Genomic DNA, 22173 nt, shown 5'->3' on the forward strand with positions numbered 1-22173 from the left:
AACTTTTTTTTTTTTTTATTAAGTCTATAGATTATATAATCCTTACAGACTCCATTTTATTGGATATTATATAAGCAGGATAAATTGAAATATGCTGCATTGGATCACAAGAATGCATAACAAGTGAATCTTTGTTTACAGAATATTTTTCTTTAACACATATACATGCATACATATAATACATACCTTTATATTTATATACTATTAACAATAAAGACTTTTATGAAAGAATATTAATATTATTAGAATAATGAAACCACATTGATCTATGGAGAAATATGTAAACAAAAGATATAAGTGGATGCTGTAAAACACACATACACACACACATGTACACATCCAGCAAAGTTATTCGAATATTATAGTTTTTAAAATTAATAAAAAATCACCACATTGAGGTAGAATTACTTGGAGTTTTTCTGAAAAGCTCTCTGTAACCTACATATCCTTGTGGTTGTAAAAAAAAAAAAAAAAAAAAAAAAAAAAAAAAAAAAAAAAAAACTAGTAATTGTTTGTATTGTCTCAACATTAATTTTTTTTATGTTTATTAACATGTAAATTTGACCAGAAATATCTACTGCTTTTTGTAATGCAACGTGCTTTTTCGAAGGCAGCGTGCAAAAAAAAAAGGCAACGAGCTCTTGTAGTGTGTTGTGTGTGTGCAATTGGCACACACTCATGAAAGTAAAGGCAAAGCAAGCAATAGCATTAAACAGAGATGGCAATAGCAAGCAATGAAAAAAGCACGAATTCGCGAATATGCATTAAAAGCGAGTGGCATTTTGCGGACCTCTGGGGCATAGGTCCAGTTTTGGTATAGCCCCCATATAGCGGTACCACCCGATTTCAAGTGTTATAAGGATTTTATCTTAATTTTTAGGCCGAATTGTCTGTAACTTGGTATTTTGCGTTCCCAATAGTACAGAAACTTCTCCACCAAAAATTGTGGACAAAAGTCCAGGTTTTGGTATAGCCTCCATATAGCGGCACCACCAGATTTCAAGTGTTTTAAGGATTTTATCTTAATTTTTAGGCAGAATTGGCAGTAACTTGGCATTTGTAGTTCCCAATGGTACAGGAACATTCCAACCAAAAATTGTGGACATAGGTCCAGATTTTGGTATAGCCCCTATAAACGGTACCACCCGATTTCAGGTATTTTGAAGTTTGTATTTTCGGCCTAAATTGGGTGTAATTTCGTTATGGGGTTCTCAGTGGTCAAAAAAAATAACTACTAAAAAGTTAATTATTTACTAAAAAGTTATTTACTAAAAACTAATTTAAAAATTTAGATCCTGAAAAAATTAAAATCGGGAGGTACCGTTCTAATGAGACTAAATAAAACATAGACCAGTGCTGACAAATTTCTGAAGGAAAGTTTAGTAACCCCAAAGAAGACTAAATATGTATTAAATTATAACCATTTCTTTAGGATAATGCAACTAATTACCTGAAACTCCACGAAAATCGTGCGGTACTGTTTTATGGGGTGTAATCCAAAACGTGGACCAGTACTGACACATTTCCGGGGAAAAGTTTTGTAGGCCCAAAGACGACTCAATATCTTCAACCATTTTTTCGTCCGCAAATAATAAAATAAATCAAAAAACAGCAAATAAATAAAATTTTTACAGTGTTTTATTTAACTTGCTTTGGTGTCCGTTTGGTTCAAATCTGGTAACTCATTTTTAAGTTGCAGTTGACCAACCGAACTTTGCACACTTTTCAGATTTGAATATGAAATAAAATCCAATATGGGTCCATTTTTTCCTACATCCCCCATATAGCGGTACCACCCGATTTAGTTCAAATCTAGTAACTCATGTTTAACACAGTTGCAGTTGACCAATCGAAGTAGAACTTTGCATACTTTTCATATTTGGATGACAATACATGAATATGAAATCAAAACCAATACCAATTTTTTCCTATAGCCCCCATATAGCGGTACCACCCGATTTAGTTCAAACCTAGTAACTCATTTTTAACACAGTTGCAGTTGACCAATCGAAATAAAACTTTGAATACTTTTCAAATTTGGATGACAATACATGAATATGAAATCATATAGCGGTACCACCCGATTTCAGTTATTTTGAGGATTTTGTCTTCATTTTTAGCCCGAATTGGCTGTAATTTGGCATTTGGAGTTCCCAATGGTACAGAAACTTCTGCACCAACAACTGTGGGCATAGGTCCAGTTTTGGTATAGCCCCCATATAGCGGTACCTCCCGATTTCAAGTGTTATAAGGATTTTTATCTTAATTTTTAGGCCGAATTGTCTGTAACTTGGTATTTTGCGTTCCCAATGGTACAGAAACTTCTCCACCAAAAATTGTGGACAAAGGTCCAGGTTTTGGTATAGCCTCCATATAGCGGCACCACCCGATTTCAAGTGTTTTAAGGATTTTATCTTAATTTTTAGGCAGAATTGGCAGTAACTTGGCATTTGTAGTTCCCAATGGTACAGGAACATTCCAACCAAAAATTGAGGACATAGGTCCAGATTTTGGTATAGCCCCTATAAACGGTACCACCCGATTTCAGGCATTTTGAAGTTTGTATTTTCGGCCTAAATTGGGTGTAATTTGGTTATGGGGATCTCAGTGGTCAAAAAAAAAAATTACTAAAAAGTTAATTATTTACTGTTTGTTTTGTTTATTGTTGAAGTTCAATCTCATTTTCGATTGTTTGAGTGGAGTATTCCCCCATTGGCTCAACTTCATTTATTACCCTCTATTACAGAGAGTAATGTTTTTCAAAACGAACTGACAGTGTTGCAAAATTTTACTGATCGCTACCAATATCATGATTTCATCCCGGCAAAGGGAATTATCAATTGGCTTCTCAGTTTTTGAAATGATGCCTTTTTAGCGAAAAACCGAACTCTTTAAGTGTCTAGTATTCTCATATGAATGAGAATCACACTCAAAACGAAACACATTACTCTCTGTAATAGAGGGTAATAAATAAAGTTGAGCCAATGGGGGAATACTCCACTCAAACAATCGAAAATGAGATTGAACTTCAACAATAAACAAAACAAACAAAAAACAGCCGAGGCACGGGCGAATGAATGGAGCTTTGTTAAAAACAAAAAAACAAAATTCCAATAACAACCTCACAGGCAACTGTGTTGGTGTTCTTTTCAACTCACAGAATTCGAAGAATTCTTAGTTGATACGTGCTGACATGTTGCAAAATATTTTGATTTTGGCGTTTCTTTGGAAAAGCCGAAAAGTGAGTGTGATTCTCATTCATATGAGAATACTAGACACTTAAAGAGTTCGGTTTTTCGCTAAAAAGGCATCATTTCAAAAACTGAGAAGCCAATTGATAATTCCCTTCGCCGGGATGAAATCATGATATTGGTAGCGATCAGTAAAATTTTGCAACACTGTCAGTTCGTTTTGAAAAACATTACTCTCTGTAATAGAGGGTAATAAATGAAGTTGAGCCAATGGGGGAATACTCCACTCAAACAATCGAAAAGTTAATTATTTACTAAAAAGTTATTTACTAAAAACTAATTTAAAAAAATTAAGTTAGCGTGTTTTATTTATAAATGCACTGAAAATTAGAAAATAATTTTTCGCTTACCTTCAATATGTATATTCTTCTTCATGATGGAATCTCTCAAATAAATATATAATAATTGCTCCACAAAAATCCCAGGCGGGACAAATGAGACTTCTCTCATATCAATGAGTGCGCCCAGGTTCTTATTAGCTCATTGATATGGGACTTACAGTTTATCGCCGAGTCCGAACGGCGCGTCCTAAGACACCACTTGTACAGAAGTTTTACCTGGCTGAAATACCCAGGAAATGTCGGTAACATTTTGCCACCGTTGAAAATTTCATGTTGCCTAGCCGGGAAATAGAAACCACAACCTTCAGCGTGTAAAGCGGGTGTGCATACCATTGCACCACGGTGGCTCAAATAACACGCTTGCCATTTAATTTTGTCACCATTTTTATGCAAGCGTTTTATTTGATAGATTCCATCATGAAGAAGAATATACATATTGAAGCTAAGCGAAGAAATATTTTCTAGTTTTCAGTGCATTTATAAATACTTACTTACTTACTTAGCTGGCCCATTACAGAACATTTGTTCTATAGGCCGAACTAAGAAGAGATCTCCATTCCTCTCTATTTGTTGCTTTGCACTCTGGAATACCGCGTCTTGTCATCTCATCATCCACTTGTTTGCGCCATCTATTCCTTGGCCTGCCAATTCTGCGTGCACCGCCATGTGGCATGTATTCATACGCCTTTTTAGTGGGTTCATCATCGCTCATTCTTTTGATATGGCCTAGCCAACGCAATCGCTGCATCTCGATACGTTTAACAATATTGATGTCGTTGTATAGCAGATACAGCTCGTGGTTCATGCGACGTCGATATTCACCGTCAACGCAGATTGGTCCGTAGATCTTTCGAAGAATTTTTCTCTCAAACACACCAAGCACTGCCATGTCTGCTTGCGCAAGTACCCAGGCTTCGGAGCCATACATCAGCACGGGTAGTATCAGTGTTTTGTAGAGCGTTATTTTTGTTTGACGAGATGTGGCTTTGTTTTTAAACTGCTTACTTAATCCAAAGTAGCATCTGTTGGCCAATACAATTCTTCTTTTTATTTCACAACTGATGTCGTTTGTTGTGTTGACGGAGGTGCCGAGGTAGACGAAATCTTTTACTACCTCAATATTATAGGAACCAACTTCCACAGTCGGTCCGAGCTCAATGGACGCATTGCGCGTCGACACCATCAACTTGGTCTTCTCACCGTTTACCGCCAGACCCACTTTAGCAGATTCTCCTTCGACCTTTATAAAGGTATCAGTTACTTCTTTTACTGATCGACCCATGATGTCTATATCATCAGCATAAGCAAGTAACATGTGACTATTGGTGTAGATTGTGCCACTTCTTTTGACGTTTGCCTCTCGTATAACCTTTTCTAGCAGGATGTTGAAGAGGTCACACGAAAGGCTGTCTCCTTGTCTGAAACCTCTTTTGGTACCAAACTCTTCGGAGAGGTTCTTTCCTATTTTAACTGAGGACCTCGTGTCAGTTAAAGTCATTTTACAAAGCCGGATGAGCTTTGCGGGAATACCAAATTCAGACATGGCTTGGAATACCTTTGAGCGCAGCGGACTGTCGAAGGCTGCTTTATAATCGACAAAAAGGTGGTAGGTGTCGATCTGCATCTCTTGGGTCTTCTCCAGGATTTGCCGCAGGGTAAATATCTGGTCAATGGTGGACTTGCCAGGTCTAAAGCCGCATTGGTATGGTCCAATAATCTCGTTGACCATTGGCTTTAGTCGTTCGCACAATATCCCTGACACGATCTTGTAGGCAATAGGGAGTAGACTTATGCCCCTATAGTTAGAGCATACAGTCTTATCTCCCTTCTTGTGGACGGGGCACAGGATACTCAGGTTCCAATCGTCGGGTACTCGTTCTTCCTGCCAGATGGTGCTAACTAGCTGATGAATACACCTTATCAGCGTGTCGCCTCCGGTTTTGAACAGCTCGGCTGGTAAGCCATCGGCCCCTGCTGCCTTATTATTCTTCAGCCGATTTATTGCTGTCTTTACCTCATCTTGGCTGGGCGGTATACATTCAATACCATCTTCTGGGATTGGGACTGTGGTATCTTCGTCGTCTTCGCTGCTATTGGATACCAACAGATTTGAAAAATGTTCTTTCCATATCCTGAGTACACTATCTGTATCAGTTACCAAATTACCTTGCTGGTCTCTACAGGAGGATGTGCCTGTACCAAAGCCATCAGTTTGATGCTTGACTCTTTGGTAGAATTTTCGTACTTCATTCTGGCTCCTGTACATCTCGATTTTTTCACACTCCCGCTTTTCCATCTCTCTCTTTTTCCTGCGGAAAAGACGTTTCTCCTCTCTCCTTTTCTCCCTGTATCTCTCTCGTGCGCTACGCGTTGCTACGGATTGTAAAGTAGCCTTATATGCCGCATTTTTCTCTTCGGTGGCAGCACGACACTCCTCATCATACCATGGATTCCTTGGTGGAGGTCTCTGGTATCCAAGTATGGATTTTGCGGCTGTTTGCATGGAGTGGGCAATGCTTTGCCATTGCGCTGATATGTTATCGGGATGAGGAGGGCTTTGATTAAGCAATTGGGCTAGTTGAGTGGAATATGCTGTGGCTATCTGTTGTGATTGCAGCTTACCGATGTCTAACTTTCGTGTTGTGTCTGTTCGTACTTTGTTTGCTACGTTTAAGCGGGTGCGTACCTTTGCTGCAACAAGGTAGTGGTCCGAATCAATGTTTGCGCCTCGGAACGATCGTACATCCAACACGCTCGATGAATGTCTTCCATCTATCACAACATGATCAATTTGGTTTCTTGTTTTCTGATCTGGAGACAGCCAGGTGCCCTTATGAATATCGAGATGATTAAATCTGGTACTGCTAACTACCATGTTTTTTGCAGCTGCAAAGTCTATCAGTCTCATACCATTGTCAGATGTTTCACTGTGTAGACTGAATTTCCCGACTGTTGGGCCAAAGATATTCTCCTTTCCAATTTTGGCATTAAAATCGCCTAGAATGATTTTAATGTCATGGGCAGGGCAACGGTCATATGTTTCTTCTAAGCGCTCGTAAAATATATCTTTGGTCTGTTCATCCTTTTCTTCAGTGGGAGCATGAGCGCAAATAAAGCTGATGTTGAAGAATTTAGCTTTTATTCGAATTGCAGCAAGTCTTTCATTCACTGGAGTGAAGCTGGATACAAGATGTTTTAGTCTCCGACTAACTACGAATCCACAACCAAACTCATGCTTTACGTCATGGCAGCTATAATACAGTGCGTCACCTTTAGGTGTTGTTGTGACGCCTTTCCCAATCCATCGTATTTCCTGTATGGCAGTAATATCGGTCTTGTACTTTTCAAGTACGTCTGCCAATGCGAAGACTGCACCTTCTCTATAAAGAGTGCGAACATTCCAGGTGCAGATTCGCAGATCATGGTCCTTAAAACGTTTGCGGGGTTCGTCAACTTTAGAGGGGTTTGTTTTTCTTTTCTTTCGTTTTTTCATAGTAGGCTGTTTTTTCTAGGGGAGGGTTACTAACCCGACGCCCAAACCCAAGTTTTTAACGTTCTTATGGGTGAACGCGCGGCACATGTTAGCTCACTACCTTTAACGGGTGTTAAAGGCAGTTCCCCAGGTGACACCACGGGGAGGTCAGTGTCCACTTGGGATGAAAGAGGGACCAAGATAAATCCTGGGCTTTGCCATGTTAAAACCGGTCAGGACCGTTGCTTGGTATCTTCCATCCCCTACGTCACCCGCATTTATAAATAAAACACTGCAACTTAATTTTTTTAATTAGTTTTTATTTACTTCTACACATATAGGATAAGCGCCAATGTTCGAAATTTCGAACTCCATTTTCCGGGAAAACGAAAAATCGAATTTCTTAAGGAAGTTTTAGTTTTCTTAAAAAATAAATACAAAAATTAGTCTCAGGATAAAATGTGTGTCAGAGAAACACCAGAATTGGTTAAAGGACTTGTAACCAATCATACAGGACCAGTGACTATAAATGTGGACAATCTCTCAAGTCATAGATCATAAACTTGACCTATTGTTCTTAGAAAAAACTCCGTATAATATAAGATATATGGTTAAACTTTGCTGTGTTCCAGGTCATAGTTATATAATGGGGAACGAATTAGTATATGAACTATCTCGGGGTGGCTCATTGGCAAACTTCGTTATTCCAACTTTAAAAAGGCACACGACAGATGGCTTATGGAACCTGGATGCAGGACATCCAAGCAATCTGGTCTGTGATCTCTTATCGTAGAACGATTTTCCATTTCTTACTTAATAAGTTAGGGATAGGAATCACCGTAGTACTTACGGGTCACTATAGGGTCTCTAACGTCATGACAGTGGCGTAGACTACGGTAGATTATGTGAAGATGCAGAAGAAATAGTGCGGTCGAGCATCTACTTTGCAGGTTCCCTTGTTGATCCCAAGAATAAATCGACTACTTGCCAGGCGCCATTTGAAATTTCAATTGAAAAGTTTCAGTACGATTTGACGTATGCGCGACCATGTGTTGCGTTGTTTACAATGTCCTGAAAAATTATCTTCGATTCTGTACAATTTGACAGTTAAGGAAGTAGCACTTCGATGCAAATGGTCGCGTGTTTCTTTGGCAAAACTGGCCACGAGGCGACTATTCTGCTTGAGTAACGTAGGAATGTCAATTCTGAGTGGGTACACCACAAGAAAAGACGAATCATTGGCACCATGACAATGCGAACTGTCACACTTCGGCTCAAAACAGCGACTTTTGATGGGTCATCGGCCGTACTGCCCTGCCAATGGGAGTGAGAAAAGAGCATCCACAATTTGTTTGATCGCATGCAAAAGTGAATAAATCATGCTGGAGAATAGTTTGAACAAGTATCACTCTGTATAGTCGAAAGAGATTTACACTCAGCCTATGTGAAATTAACAACCAAAATTCTATCTCCTCACAAATGATGTATTTAGGTGGTGTTCAGAATTATGTCGCCCTTTGTACCGAACAATATATGGACTTTTATTAAAGCTCAAGAGTGTTGTGGAGGAGGCACTTGAAGGAATTGGAACCGGATCTTCTTTTTTGGAAGTCACTACCTTCGATAGATATCGGGCTTACGAGTAATGTCAGTTGGTTACCGTATCATTTAGCGCTTTTGAACCATTATCTCAGGAAGAATGGGCTTGTCCAGGAAAAACATAAAATCATGGACCACAAGGAGTACCATTGGTACTCCTGAAGTACCTTCGGAGGTACCCTAAGGTTTGGACAGATATTGCCCACTTTCAAACTAATAAATTTGGACAAAATATTACGAAACCAAATCGATTTATCTGTTAAAGATATATCTTTAGCAAATATTTTGGAATTTTTGTACGAGTGGACCAATAGAAAGAAAGGACAAATAGAAATATTCCGAAATGCTAAATTTGTAGCAACGCAATAAACCGCGCCAGCCGCTGGTGGCGGCTTTTTTTTTTTTTTTTTTTTTTTTTTTGATCGATCGTTCCCTACGCCACACTTTCCCGCCCCTGCCGACCGAGAGGGCCACCTCCCCTTAACGTAGGGAGCGCGTACACCTCATATTCCGGAATATGGGGGCTTAGTAGACTAGGGAAAACCAGCTACAGCAAAACAACAGCCGGTTATAAAATTACATTTTAAAGACAAACACATCAAAAAATAAACAGGTCTAATCTAACATATTGTCTGGCAACTGTTACAACAATACTAAGAACGTAAGATAAAGTTTTTTATGACATGCAGAGGTTCGGATAAAGAAATCCTATTATATAACTTGTTATATTCATCACATAAAGATCGGAGTGGATTACTTATTTCATAATTAGATTTCGCTAACGTTAATTTAAGTGGTATGTAGTTTCGAGTACTACGTAAAGGTACATTAAAATTTATTTCGCCAATTAAAAACTGTGATTCAATTTGTCCACGCAAGAGTTTAATAATGAATACAGATCTGAGCATTAAACGTCTTTTCTCCAATGTTGGAAGGTCAATTAACTTTAGACGGTTTTCATATGGTGGAAGAGATTCAGTTGAGCTCCACCCTAAACCTCTAAGAGCAAACAAAAGAAATTGAACTTGTACTGATTCTATCTTATCAGAATCACATTTGTAAAAAGGACTCCAAAGTACACAACCGTATTCTAATGTTGGTCGAACAAGGCTAATGAACAAGCGTTTGGTCACGTATGGATCGTCAAATTCCTTAGACCAGCGTTTTATAAAGCCCAGTAATGACTTGGCTTTATTAACACAAGACTCTATATGTAAGTTGAAACGCAATTTACTGTCTAAAATAACTCCAAGATCTACAAACGAATCTACATTATCCAATTTGTGCGAACCTATGAAGTAATCGCAAGAATCAGGACGAGATCTATAAAATGATAATTTTTTACATTTTTTTAAGTTTAATGACATACCGTTGACACTACACCAGTTGGAAAGAGAATATAAGTCTTGTTGCAGATTAATTGATTGATTATAAGAATCATGATTGCTAAACAGTTTAACATCATCAGCAAACATTAATACTTTAGAGCAACGAATAACAGATGGAAGGTCATTTAAGTAAAGTACAAAAAGTAATGGACCTAAATGGCTACCTTGAGGAACACCAGAATGCACAGTTATATTTTTTGATAAAATATCATTAAAAGAAACCCTGTAAATAAGAACGTATCCATGACAAGAGTATTGATGGGAAACCCATAGAATCAAGCTTATATATTAACAATTCGTGTACAACGGTGTCAAAGGCCTTACTGAAATCTGTGTATATAACGTCAGTTTGACATTTATTTACGAATCCACTGTGAACGTGGCATGTAAGTTCCAATAAATTTGTCAAGGTAGACCTACCCTTAACGAAACCATGTTGATAAGGTGATATTATAGATCTAGCGAAATGAGTTATTCGTCGTGAAACCAGAAGCTCATAAAGTTTAGGAATTGCACTTAGTTTTGCAATACCTCTATAGTTTTCAATCACACATCTACTATCAGATTTATGCAAAGGAATAATAAAGCTAGATCTCCAGACAAGGGGGAAATATCCCAATGTCAACGAGTCGTTGAAAATATTTGTTAGGGGACGATAAAGTTCATATGCACATGATTTTAAAATAGAAGTCGGTACACCATCTGGACCTGGTGAGTTTGAATATTTCAATGACAATAAACCATTTAATACTTCATCCTCAGTGAGAATAATGCGAGGAAACTGGTTAAGTTTATGAATAGTATAAGGGTAATTAAGGGAGTTAGTTGAAAATTTGGAGTAGGTACTTTGAAAAAAGTCAGCAAACATATTCGCAATGTCGTTAGGGTCACATGATTCTCTACAACCAAGTCTCATGCTACTAGGAAATTCACGTACTTTTCTTTTAGAGTTTACGAATTTATAAAAGTTTTTGGGATTCCTATGAAAATTATTTCGCATCTTTATTAAGTAATTTGAATAACACCTTGAATTTTCTCTATTGAACGCATTTCTAGCTTTTGCATAGTTGGTAAAATTTAAAGTGGAATTGCATCTTTTAAATTTTTTATACATTCTACTTTTCATATTGCGTAAACTCCTGAGATGTGGAGTAAACCAAGCAGGACCCATTTCTGAGCACATCTTTAAGAGAGGGACTGATACTGTCAATGCATCATTAAGTACTTTATAAAAATTTGAAATACTGGAATCAATGTTTCCCTGAGGTAACTTGCAGTTCAAGAGTTACCATAAGGGTGGGATGATAAATATCTTCAGGTTCTGAGAATGGAGGACTTGCACATACAGAAGAGTTTATGGTTGAAGAAAACACTAAGTCTAAAATTTTGCCTTTAGAATTATAGATATTATTTATTTGATAGAGACATTGATCAAAAATATTTTCCCAGAAGGATAACATGTCTGTAGACAGTTCTGTTGCTGAAACAGGTACATAATCCACAGTGTTGTCGCCTGAGACCCATGTTAAGTTTGGTAAATTAAAATCACCAAGACAAATCAATTCAGAATTTGCTGAATGCCGTAAAGAAACTTCTTTTATTAATTCGGAATGTTTAAGATAAATGTCTATGTTTGAGTTTGGAGCAATGTAGGAGCACGTTATAATAAAGGATTGATTTAAATGTTTTATTTTAACACACACAAATTCAATATAAGGGTATTCAGTAAGTATAATTCGCTCTGAGGCAATGGAATTATGAACTGCAATGAATACTCCTCCACCAATTTTGTTTAGTCTATCTTTTCTGTATACTTGGTACTGATCTGACAAAATCTCAGTGTCACGAATACCTGGTTTCAGCCAAGTTTCTGTAAAAACTAGGATTTTGAGATCACAACCAAAAGATTTTAAGTAAATATTATTAAGTTTAGTATTTAGACCTCTAACATTTTGGTAAAGTATGTATAGCGAACTTATTGGTTTTTTGAAACAGACACGACTGAAGGAATAACTACAGGATTAATAGTATTAGATTTCTCTCTGTATATATATTCTTTAACTAGTGTACTTTCTGGCCAAAATGATTCATTTAATATAACATTAAAGAACTCATGAGGCACAGTTAATTTGAAAGATGATATGACACGTGGCCTTGACGAATTATATTTCATAATTTTACAGTCAGTGTCACGTATGTTATTCAATCTAGCTTTTATGTAATTATAAATGTTATCTACAGTCGTATTAGGATGTAATCTAGAAATAAAAATATTTTTTCTGGGAGGAATTACGATTAGTTCATTACTACCCCCGGACCATGAAGGATTGGAATTTAAAGATGACTCAGTTTCCTGAACTTGAGGTGTAATTGGAACAGAAGCATTAACATTCGAACAGGGTGTATTAACAGTAACTAGAGGAACAGCATTAGTAAGAGAGCATATGGGTAACATTTCTGAAGAAGGCGTTTCAGTTGTCGAGTTTCCTTTTGAACTTGAAACGATTGGAAGTGATGAACGCTGCCCCGGAAGGGCCAGGCTATTTTCCGAAGGTAAGGTCTCAACAGACTTGCGTGGCGGAACCACAGCTGGTGAATTAAGGCTAATTAAATTATCACCAGGAACAATAGTTGAGATTTTTTTACGATTCGGAGAGCCATCAGCGAAATCAAAATTTTTAAACATTTTTTCAAAAATTTCAAGCCTAGAAAAAACGACTTCAAAATCCTTCCTCATAGCAGCAAGCTCCATTTTAGATTCCCTGAAAAGACGGTAAAAATCTACTTCCAGAGACCTGCAATTGGCACATGCCCAACGAAATCCATTATTGCGGTCAGTAATGACATCAAAATGCTTGCCGGTAAAACCCAAGCATTTCAAATGTTCATGCTTCTCACATAACCAACAAGTCAACAAACGTTCTTTCAAACTTGTAACTTTACAGTCTTTATTTAAACATTCCATTATTACTGGTTATGCCTAAAAGTATGCTATACCAGATGCCAATAAAAAGTTGTAAAAAATTCAATGTTAGTTAATTTTAAAACCGCCTAAAAGTATGCTCTAAATCTTAGTCTAATAAAATATTACGAATAAATAAAAACACAAGCCAGAAAAATAGCAAATGTCAAAAATAGAACAAAAACAAAATAATCACCAAGAAACACTGAGATAGACACAAATTCAAACTCACTTATCTGTTTAAACTAATATGTTATAAAACAGAACTTCACTGATCACTAAAGCGAATAATTCTATATTTTTATTATTTCAGTAAATCACACACGAAAACAACACTGAAACTAATAAAATTTTATAATAAATTATCCACTTTGCAGAACACAAAAATAACACAACTAAACACAACAAGAGTTGCCAGAGTGAGAGGCTTTAGGGGATTTTTTACACCTTTTGGGCTATTTTCTCAGCCTTTTGCAAAAAAATCAAACCCATTTGAAAACAGGCCCCTAACTTCACATTTCTGAAATTTTGTGTAAGAAGTATCCGACGGAGTTGACCGATCCATTTAATCCATATTCGATGTCCGGTAGAGATATTACGTTGTGTAATGTATGGACCAAACCAGTTACTCCTTTCGAGATTTATCATGCGCACAATTTTAGCAAACTTTTCTGGAGGAGTTACCGGGAGGAGTGAACCGATATAACCAATCTTCCAACTTAAACTAAGTTTGGACAAAATATTACGAAAGCCAAATTATGGACCGAATCGGTTCGTGAGTTATCGTGCGATCCAGTCAGATAGACAGAGGGATGGATAAAGCTAAATCGACTTAAAATTGTCGGATTTCGTCCAAACGTACTTGGGCTCTAAAACCATTTGTTCGATAAAGACAACAAAACCATATTTGATGATAAATATTGGCGTTTTCATTATAAAGCCAGTAACTTACCTAGTAGCCGTCGTATAGCTCCATATAAAGGTACCGCCCGACCTTAAATGTTCTAAATGCTTTAATTAAGTATTATTATTGTAACTGCTTTAATTTTCTGACTGAATTTGCTGTAATGTGTGATTTTCAGTGGTCAAAAAATTATCCACAACATTTTAGTACCTCCGATGGACAGACTTAGAATTTCTTGTAGATAATAGATATCTACACATTTTGGATCACAAATAACAATTTCGAGTTACAAACAATAATTCAAATATTTTTATTTGTCCAAAGATAATAACTCGACATTTATTTCAGTCCACATATATTATTAAGAGATCACTCCGACTACCTTGTTCCGTTTTGGTTCACGCAACCAAATGATATATATTGCATTTCAATAAAGCCAATCTAGACAGAGATCGAGATAAACAATTGAAAGAACTCTTAAAGTTTTTTTTATGACAACAAACTCTAAACGACATTGTAATTTAGTAGTTGAGAAAAAATAGATATAACAAAATAACCTCACAAACTTTAACACCATTTTAAGTATGCACTTGAGTGCTAGCTTTCCTTGCACATTCATCCAGTGAAGCGCATAAAAGCCACTCTAAGGAAAATATAAAACATAATCCAAAAAAATGTTTCCAAAACGAAGAAAAAATCCATGCTTCTCTGTGAGGATAAACCTTCAAAAACAGAGAGAAAAAACGAACTTGTACCACGACTACATGCTTAAATTCATAACAACATAAACTCGGAAAGATGTTTTAAAATTAGATTTGCATAAATGTGGCGGTGGTGCTAAGTAACCACATGACTAAAAATATAACACGAGACAAAAAAGATACACCAAAAGAACTGAAAACGTAAATGAAAGGATAATAAAAGCTATACAGCGTGAAAAGAGTGGCGGTACTGGCTTAAAATACTAGAATTCTTGTTAACAATGTGGATTACCGTGGAGAGAAGTTTGTGCGGCAAAAGTGCTGTCGTGTTGTTTGTCCACTTTGCCCAACACAGCCATACAATGTTCTTCCATTCATTCATAACATGCCTAAGAGTTTTTAAAAACAGCTTAGCCATGTTGTTGCACTACTTGTTACAATCCTCCTTGTCTGAGCGTAGCGCTGTAAAGATAAAACCAAATAATGCATGTATACCTGAGAGGCTCAAGGGCATTCATCATGCCGCCCACTCTTGCAAGATGAATTCATACGCTTTAATTTTTTACGTTTTGCTTTTCGAAAGATGTTGGAATTTGCAATAACAAAAAAAATCTTGAATGATAGATTATGCCAATTAAAATTTTGCAAATAACAAGCGAGATAAAAATAGTAATTGTTTTATTATTTAAATGACATAAAAATTGTATAATATTGTGGAAAAAATAAATCAAGCCACAGTGTTTTTAACATGCGAACATCAATAGCACCTAATGGATTTTCGAACATCTTTTACATTGTAGTCAAGCATTTTTCGGAAAGACTTCACCAATTATCCCTTGTACTGAGGTACAGCTATTGGTTTTGTGGGTTTATTTTACGTTCTCTGTATTACCGCTTCCTAGATATTTGGTAAATTTTTATAGATCTTCACTGAGGACTTGTATAGTGTTGCTTGATAAATTTCTTAAAAAAACTTCCAAGCAAACAGACACGGTTATTTTGCAATTATCTGCCCAAGATGACCTTCTTCTTGTTTACATAGGCTTTTTAAGGGAAACTTGTTTTATATGAGAATGAGAAAGTGTGAATATGTTTTGCTATGCTTCAAGCTGAGGTTTATTTCAAAACAAGTGAGCAAAGGCTATAGTCGGGACGAGGCCGACTATGTGATACCTTGCACCACTCCCCTGTGCTTAAGCTCTTCACTGGTAAACATTTCTTTTAGGGAGATACTAAAATGTTCACCCACCCTGCCTTTTATACCAAATGACTTAGGGCTAACTGAACCAAACTTATTAATTATCAAGAAAGATTGTTTAGCATCAGGCAAAAAGTGGCACAGGTGCCCTTGATGAGAGTAACAACAGAACAAACACCATTTAGTCTTCGCTCAGCAGTCAATGAAGAAGGTTGTGCTTTGGCTTGTTTCAATTATTATTAATTTTAGCATTTGTGGAGAAAGCGAAATTTATGTTCTCGGTTTCGTAGGCGTAAGGCCGCGCACAAGTTATTTGTAGTGCTGCCGATGCATTGTCTAGTTTCACTACAAAGCCCTTGGAATATGTCAAAAAGAAGCCGAGATATCCGCATTGGAAATGTTATTCAACAAATTGGAAATTGGGATATCTGAAGGTCTTTTTCTATACCTCTAGAATTTGTCAACTTTCGGTAACGCAATTAGGATCACTTTAAAGCTCAAAAAGTCTTGATTGTTATAAGTCACTTTTGTTTAAATGCGCCCAACCATAGCTGGGATATTCTCATTACAATTCAAGTAAAAAATTGTACGACAACCTACATCGCATCATCGTAAAGTTGAACTTTTCTCTGCTTTCGGAATACCCCTACTAGAAGCCGAGTTATTTTCACAAGAACACCATGTTCAATTTTCCTCCATATTAGTTTTTTAACCATTATAATTGTTCCACAAACATGCCATACGAGACAAGGGAGACTTCTCTCATGTCAATGAGTGCACCCCGATTCATATTAGCGCAATGATATGGGACCTACAGTTTATCGTCGAATCCGAACGGCGTGTCCTAAGACACTACTTGTAGAGAAGTTTTACATGGCTGAAATACTAAGAAAATGTCGCCAATATTACTGAGGGATCTTTTGCCAACGTTGAAAATTTTGATATTTGCCTGGCCCGGAAATCGAACCCACGACTTTCAGCGTGCAAGGCGGTTGTGCATAACATTGCACCACGTTGGCACCCATTTTTTTACCCATTCCAAATTAATAGCTTTCTTCCTCTCTAAGACTCTAACCAGCCCCCCAAAAATTACGATCCGATCAAAATTGCGACGTATAGCGTGATTACAAAAAATGTAAAATGGGATGCATTACCGAATTTTGCGAAATCTCCGTTTTTTGACCACCTACTTTGTAGCATTGTAAAGGTGAGAATTTCTACTTTCATTGTCATGCTTTGCTTTTGGAAGGTCAACATCCAAGGCTGTGATATTCGATTAGATAAAAACATGGGTTGGATTAGCGTCTATTTCGATATCTTCGTTGTTTGACCATCTACACTAACCTTAACAGAATCGGAAATTTTCGCATAAGAATAAAACATTGACTTTTTCTCCATCACCAGAATAAGTAGGCGTCTTCCTCTCTAGGATCTTCACAACCTACGCCAACCTACGTTGCATCATTGTAAAGGTGAGATATTTGATTCTATTTGTCCTTTCGGCATCTCCGTTGTAGGGCCACCTACGCCGAACCTTGTAATCACGGTACAGCATCTAAACATTGTAATCACGGTACAGGTGGCAATTTTGATCGGATCGTCACCAAGTTTTGGGTGTTGATGGGGGTTCTGAAGGGGAAGAAGCTTATTTATTTTGATGATGGTCGGATAATATTTAGGGGTCGGAATGGACAAACAAATTATTTAGAGAAAAAGTCAACGTTTTTTTGGAAAGCGAATATCTCATCTTCTGTAAAGGGTATACCAAAAGCAAACCCTGGCAATGAAGTAGAAAATATCACTTTTTTAACGTTGTAAAGTGATATCTTCGTTGGGTGTTGGTGGGTGTCCCACAGAGAAATAAACCTTTTGATTTAGGGTTCAGAAGGGGTAAGAAACTTATGTGAAGAAAAATTCGACGTTTTTTCCTATGCGAATATCTCCGCGTCTAGATGGGGTATTCCAAAAGCAAAAGCTGCCAACGAAAGAAGAAAATATCACTTTTGCAGTAATGCAAAGAAAGTTGTCGTAGGTGGTCAAACAACGGAGTTATCGTTATAGTCGCTAATCCAATCCAATTTTAAATATCTAGGATTTGAATTATAACGACGAATATCACCGCTTTGGTTGAACCACTTCCAAAAGTAAAGCCTGACAAAGAAAGTAGAAAGTCTCATCTTTACAAGGATGCACAGTAGTAGGTTGATTTAAATTGTAATGATCAGACAGCGGAATTTTGTGCAACCTCTATTTTAGGTCCGATTCATGTCAAATTTTGGGACTGGCCGTATTTTGGATTCTGATTAAATTAAAATCGAAACATATGACATATGCAAAATTATGCAAAAGGGATAAATTTTCTTATGCAACAAATATTTCAATAATAGGTACAAAAATAATTGTGGGTAAAATTTTTCTGTTTAAAATTCTATTCAGACAAGTCAATAAAATAGAGAAATGTTTAACCACAGCTACAACCTTCAAAATCGGAAGGTACCGTTCTATGGGGGTTATATGAAGACCTACAAATTTCTGTTGGATTGTTTTATACACCCAAGGAAGACTTAATACCAAATTTCAGCCATTTCGGAGTGATATTGAGGCCACATCACCGACTTAGCCAGGAAGGTGGCCCTGGGTGGGATATTAAGGCCACAACCTTCCAAATAACGAAAATCGGGTGGTACCGTGGTATGGGGGTTATTTGAAGATGTGGACCTGTACCCACAAATTTCAGGTGGAAAGTCTTATACCCTCAACGAAGACTTAAAACCAAATTTCAGACATTGCGTTTGGATACTTAGGCTTCTTAGGTTCAACATAGTACATAGCACAAGTGAGCGGCAGTGTATAGCCCCAGTGTAGATTGGTAATTACCTAGTTTTCAGGTTTTTGTATAGCCGGCATAAACCGACATTGCGCAATTTTATGTATTTCGAATTTGATGTAATTTGGTATTGTATGTTGTCAGAGGATACAACAACTCAGTTAGAAAAATTGTGAATATTGGTCCATGTTTTGGAAAGAACAACCATGACGCCCCATGTAAGCTATCTTAAAGCGGTTTGTTACGAGGGCGGTTCGGAAACTTCTTAGCCTATCAATGAAAGAAAATAGTTAGTTTTTCAAAAATATTTTTATTTTTCAATAGAATCTCCTGAAACTTCAATACACTTAGTCCAACGCTTTTCTAGCAATTCTATCCCTTGATTAAAATAGTTTTCCTCAAGGTCTTCAAAACAGTGGTTTACAACTGTAATTGCATCTTCATTTGAGATAAAACGCTTGCCAGCAAGGAATTTTTTTTAGATTTGGGAACAAGTAAAAGTCACTGGGAGCTAAATCAGGAGAATAAGGTGGGTGGTCAAGCAACTCGTACTTTAATTCGTTGATTTTAGCCATTGTTAAAATACTCTTGTGCGCTGGTGCGTTGTCTTGATGAAAAATTATTTTTTTGTGTTGTAAGCCAGGACGTTTTTCTCGAATTTGTACATTTAATTGATCCAAAAGGTTGCAATAGTACTCTGAATTTATTGTTTTACCCTTTTGTAGATAGTCAATCAATAAAATACCTTTGAAGTCCCAAAAAACCGTTGCCATAACCTTACCAGTCGATTGAATTGTTTTTGCCTTCTTTGGGGCACTTCCTCCAGCTTCAGTCCATTGTTTGGATTGTTCTTTTGTCTCTGGAGTATAGTGGTGGATCCATGTCTCATCAACAGTTATGAAACGACGCATAAAATCCATTTTATTTCGCTTAAAACGATCCAAACAAGCTTGAGAAATGTTCAATCTTATGCGTTTTTGATCGACTGTTAACAAATGCGGCACCCATCTTGCAGAAAGCTTTTTCATCTGTAGTTCTTCATGCAAAATTAAATGGACTCTATCATTTGAGATGCCATGATATTAGCAATTTCACGCACTTTTATTCGTCGATATTTAATACCGTATCATGCACTGTGGCTACAATTTCTGTTGTTGTTGCTGTTTTTGGACGTCCACTACGTGGTTCATCAAGTACGCCACGCCAAATACAATAAATTAATAAAAAACCAAAAATTAAAACATACCTAACGCACTACAACTATATTATTATTCTCTTCTACAGATTGTACTCTCGTGTCCTTATTGCAGGTTAGATCTATAATTATCATTATTGTACTTCTTCTTATGAGACATTCTTTGTCGTATTATGGTCTCCTTCTAGCTTCTAGTAGCAAATTTAATATTCTCCCAGCTATCGGAAAAATTTGATTTTCTTACAAAGAGTAGGGCTTCTTGCCCCGTGTGTGGGGGAGAGGGGGGTGGGAAGTCGTGCATTGCGATATATGGACCTTAAAGGTCCCTTAAGGACCTCCTATTATTACTTGGGTTTTGGTATATTTGGCTACGCATACAAAAGTTTTTTAAGTAGCCGGCCTTGGGTCGAGCATTTAAGATTTTCTGCTATTGACAGATGCCAAATTTGACTACCAATTCAAAATCAGATTTGCAACAAATGTGCTTTGGACGGCAATTCTTCGACAGGAATTTAAAACTTTCCTGGATAGGCATATGTGATTCAAAAGGTACTGCCAGCTTTGCAATGCTACCCATTTTGCTTTATTCCGTTAAAAATAAGCAAGTAATAAATTGATGTATTTGGAGAACTTTGAAGGCGCATACTCGGGAAGAATGAATTAACCCCAAAACCGTATATGTAGTTGTAACCAGGATAAAAAGAAACACAAGATTTTTCCGACAGATTGGATAGTATTTAAGTCCTTTTCCATTATGCTCATATGTTATTGGCACGACAATTCTGAGCTTGGGTCCTTTTTTAGCATATTCCCAATATAAGTTTGCCTACAATTTCTGGCTGTAATTTGTAATTCGATATATCAGTGGTCTTATTATAAAACAGCTTTCACGTGGACTTCATTTTATTGTGTCCGTTAAATTCTTAAAAAATGTGAAAAAGAAAAGCTGTGCCTCCGTATTAATACTGGAATCCCCTTTTCAACGATGTATCATTTCTTCAACAAGCGTACATGCCCAGATACCCGATTTTTCGTAGGGGAATTCGTTCAGATTTCGTTCCGATTTCGGAGATAATATCGGAAGTAAATTTCCCTTCGAATATGCTAATGTTATTCTTCCGATTTCGGTACGAATTCGGATCGATATGTCGAAAACAAATTTCCATTCGAACAACAACCACCTTTTGTATATACATATCTAACAAGCAACATTTTAGTTTGTTGTCGAAAAAAAAAGGGGTTGGTTGTAAAATTCGCATATACAATTTTTAAGTATTTTAATTAAATATAAATGCAACATATAATATGTGCAACATATAATATAGTAAGTAAAAAGATTACATTGTTCTACTATTAGTACAAAATGTTAACAACAGTGAAAATCATTATATACGTTTGAAATTACAATCTTCCAATTAATAAAATAACAAAGAAAAGTTAATCAATAAAAAAGAGGCGTCAGAGAAAATTTTTTTCATTCGATATTCATACGACATTTTTTCCAAAATCGTTCAGAAATCTTTACGAAGATTCGGAAGATATGTAGCTCCGATTTTCATACGACATTATTCCGAAATCGTTCAGAAATCTGTACGAAAATCCGGAATAAAAAATTCCCCTTCAGAATTTTCCAAGAAATTTTTTCCGATTTGGTTTCGAATTCTGACCGAAATCCATCCGATTACGCTCCGACATTTCGTTCGGAAATTATGTCAACCACGTCATACAACTTTCGTTTAGATATCGTTACGATTTCGGATCCAACATCGCACGAAGCGTCCGAATTGTGTTCCGATTTCGTTACGATGTCGGTACGATTGGGTACCCAGAAAACCAAATGTCGGATGTCCGACACGTCTGAACAATTTCGGAAGCAACGTCGTTCAGATTTCGTTCCGATTTCTAAACGATTTTTCGAAGCAGAAATAGTTCAGATTTTGTACCGATTTCGTTCCGATTTCGAAACAAATGTCGGAAAGAAATTTTCTTTCCGAATTTCTCAAGGATTTTATTCAGATTTCGTTACGAAATCGGATCGAAATCGATACGATGTCGCTCCGACATTTCGTTCCGAAATTATGTCAACCACTTCATACAACTTTCGTTAAGATATCGTTACGATTTTGGATCAGACATCGGACGTATCGTCCGAATTTTGTTCCGATTTCGTTAAGATGTCGGTACGATTGGTTTGCTGGGTACATACATATATATGTATGCGTGTATGTGTGTTAATACCCACACACAATAAAACAATTTGTCCTTCACATCTGCCTGTCCATCTTAAACATGTGTGTATTTTTATCGCACTTTTTCGATTAAGAATTTCCTCAGG

This window comes from Musca autumnalis, unplaced genomic scaffold (assembly GCF_047663935.1).
Source record: "Musca autumnalis isolate F117 unplaced genomic scaffold, ASM4766393v1 scaffold_1, whole genome shotgun sequence".
NCBI lineage: Eukaryota > Metazoa > Arthropoda > Insecta > Diptera > Muscidae > Musca > Musca autumnalis.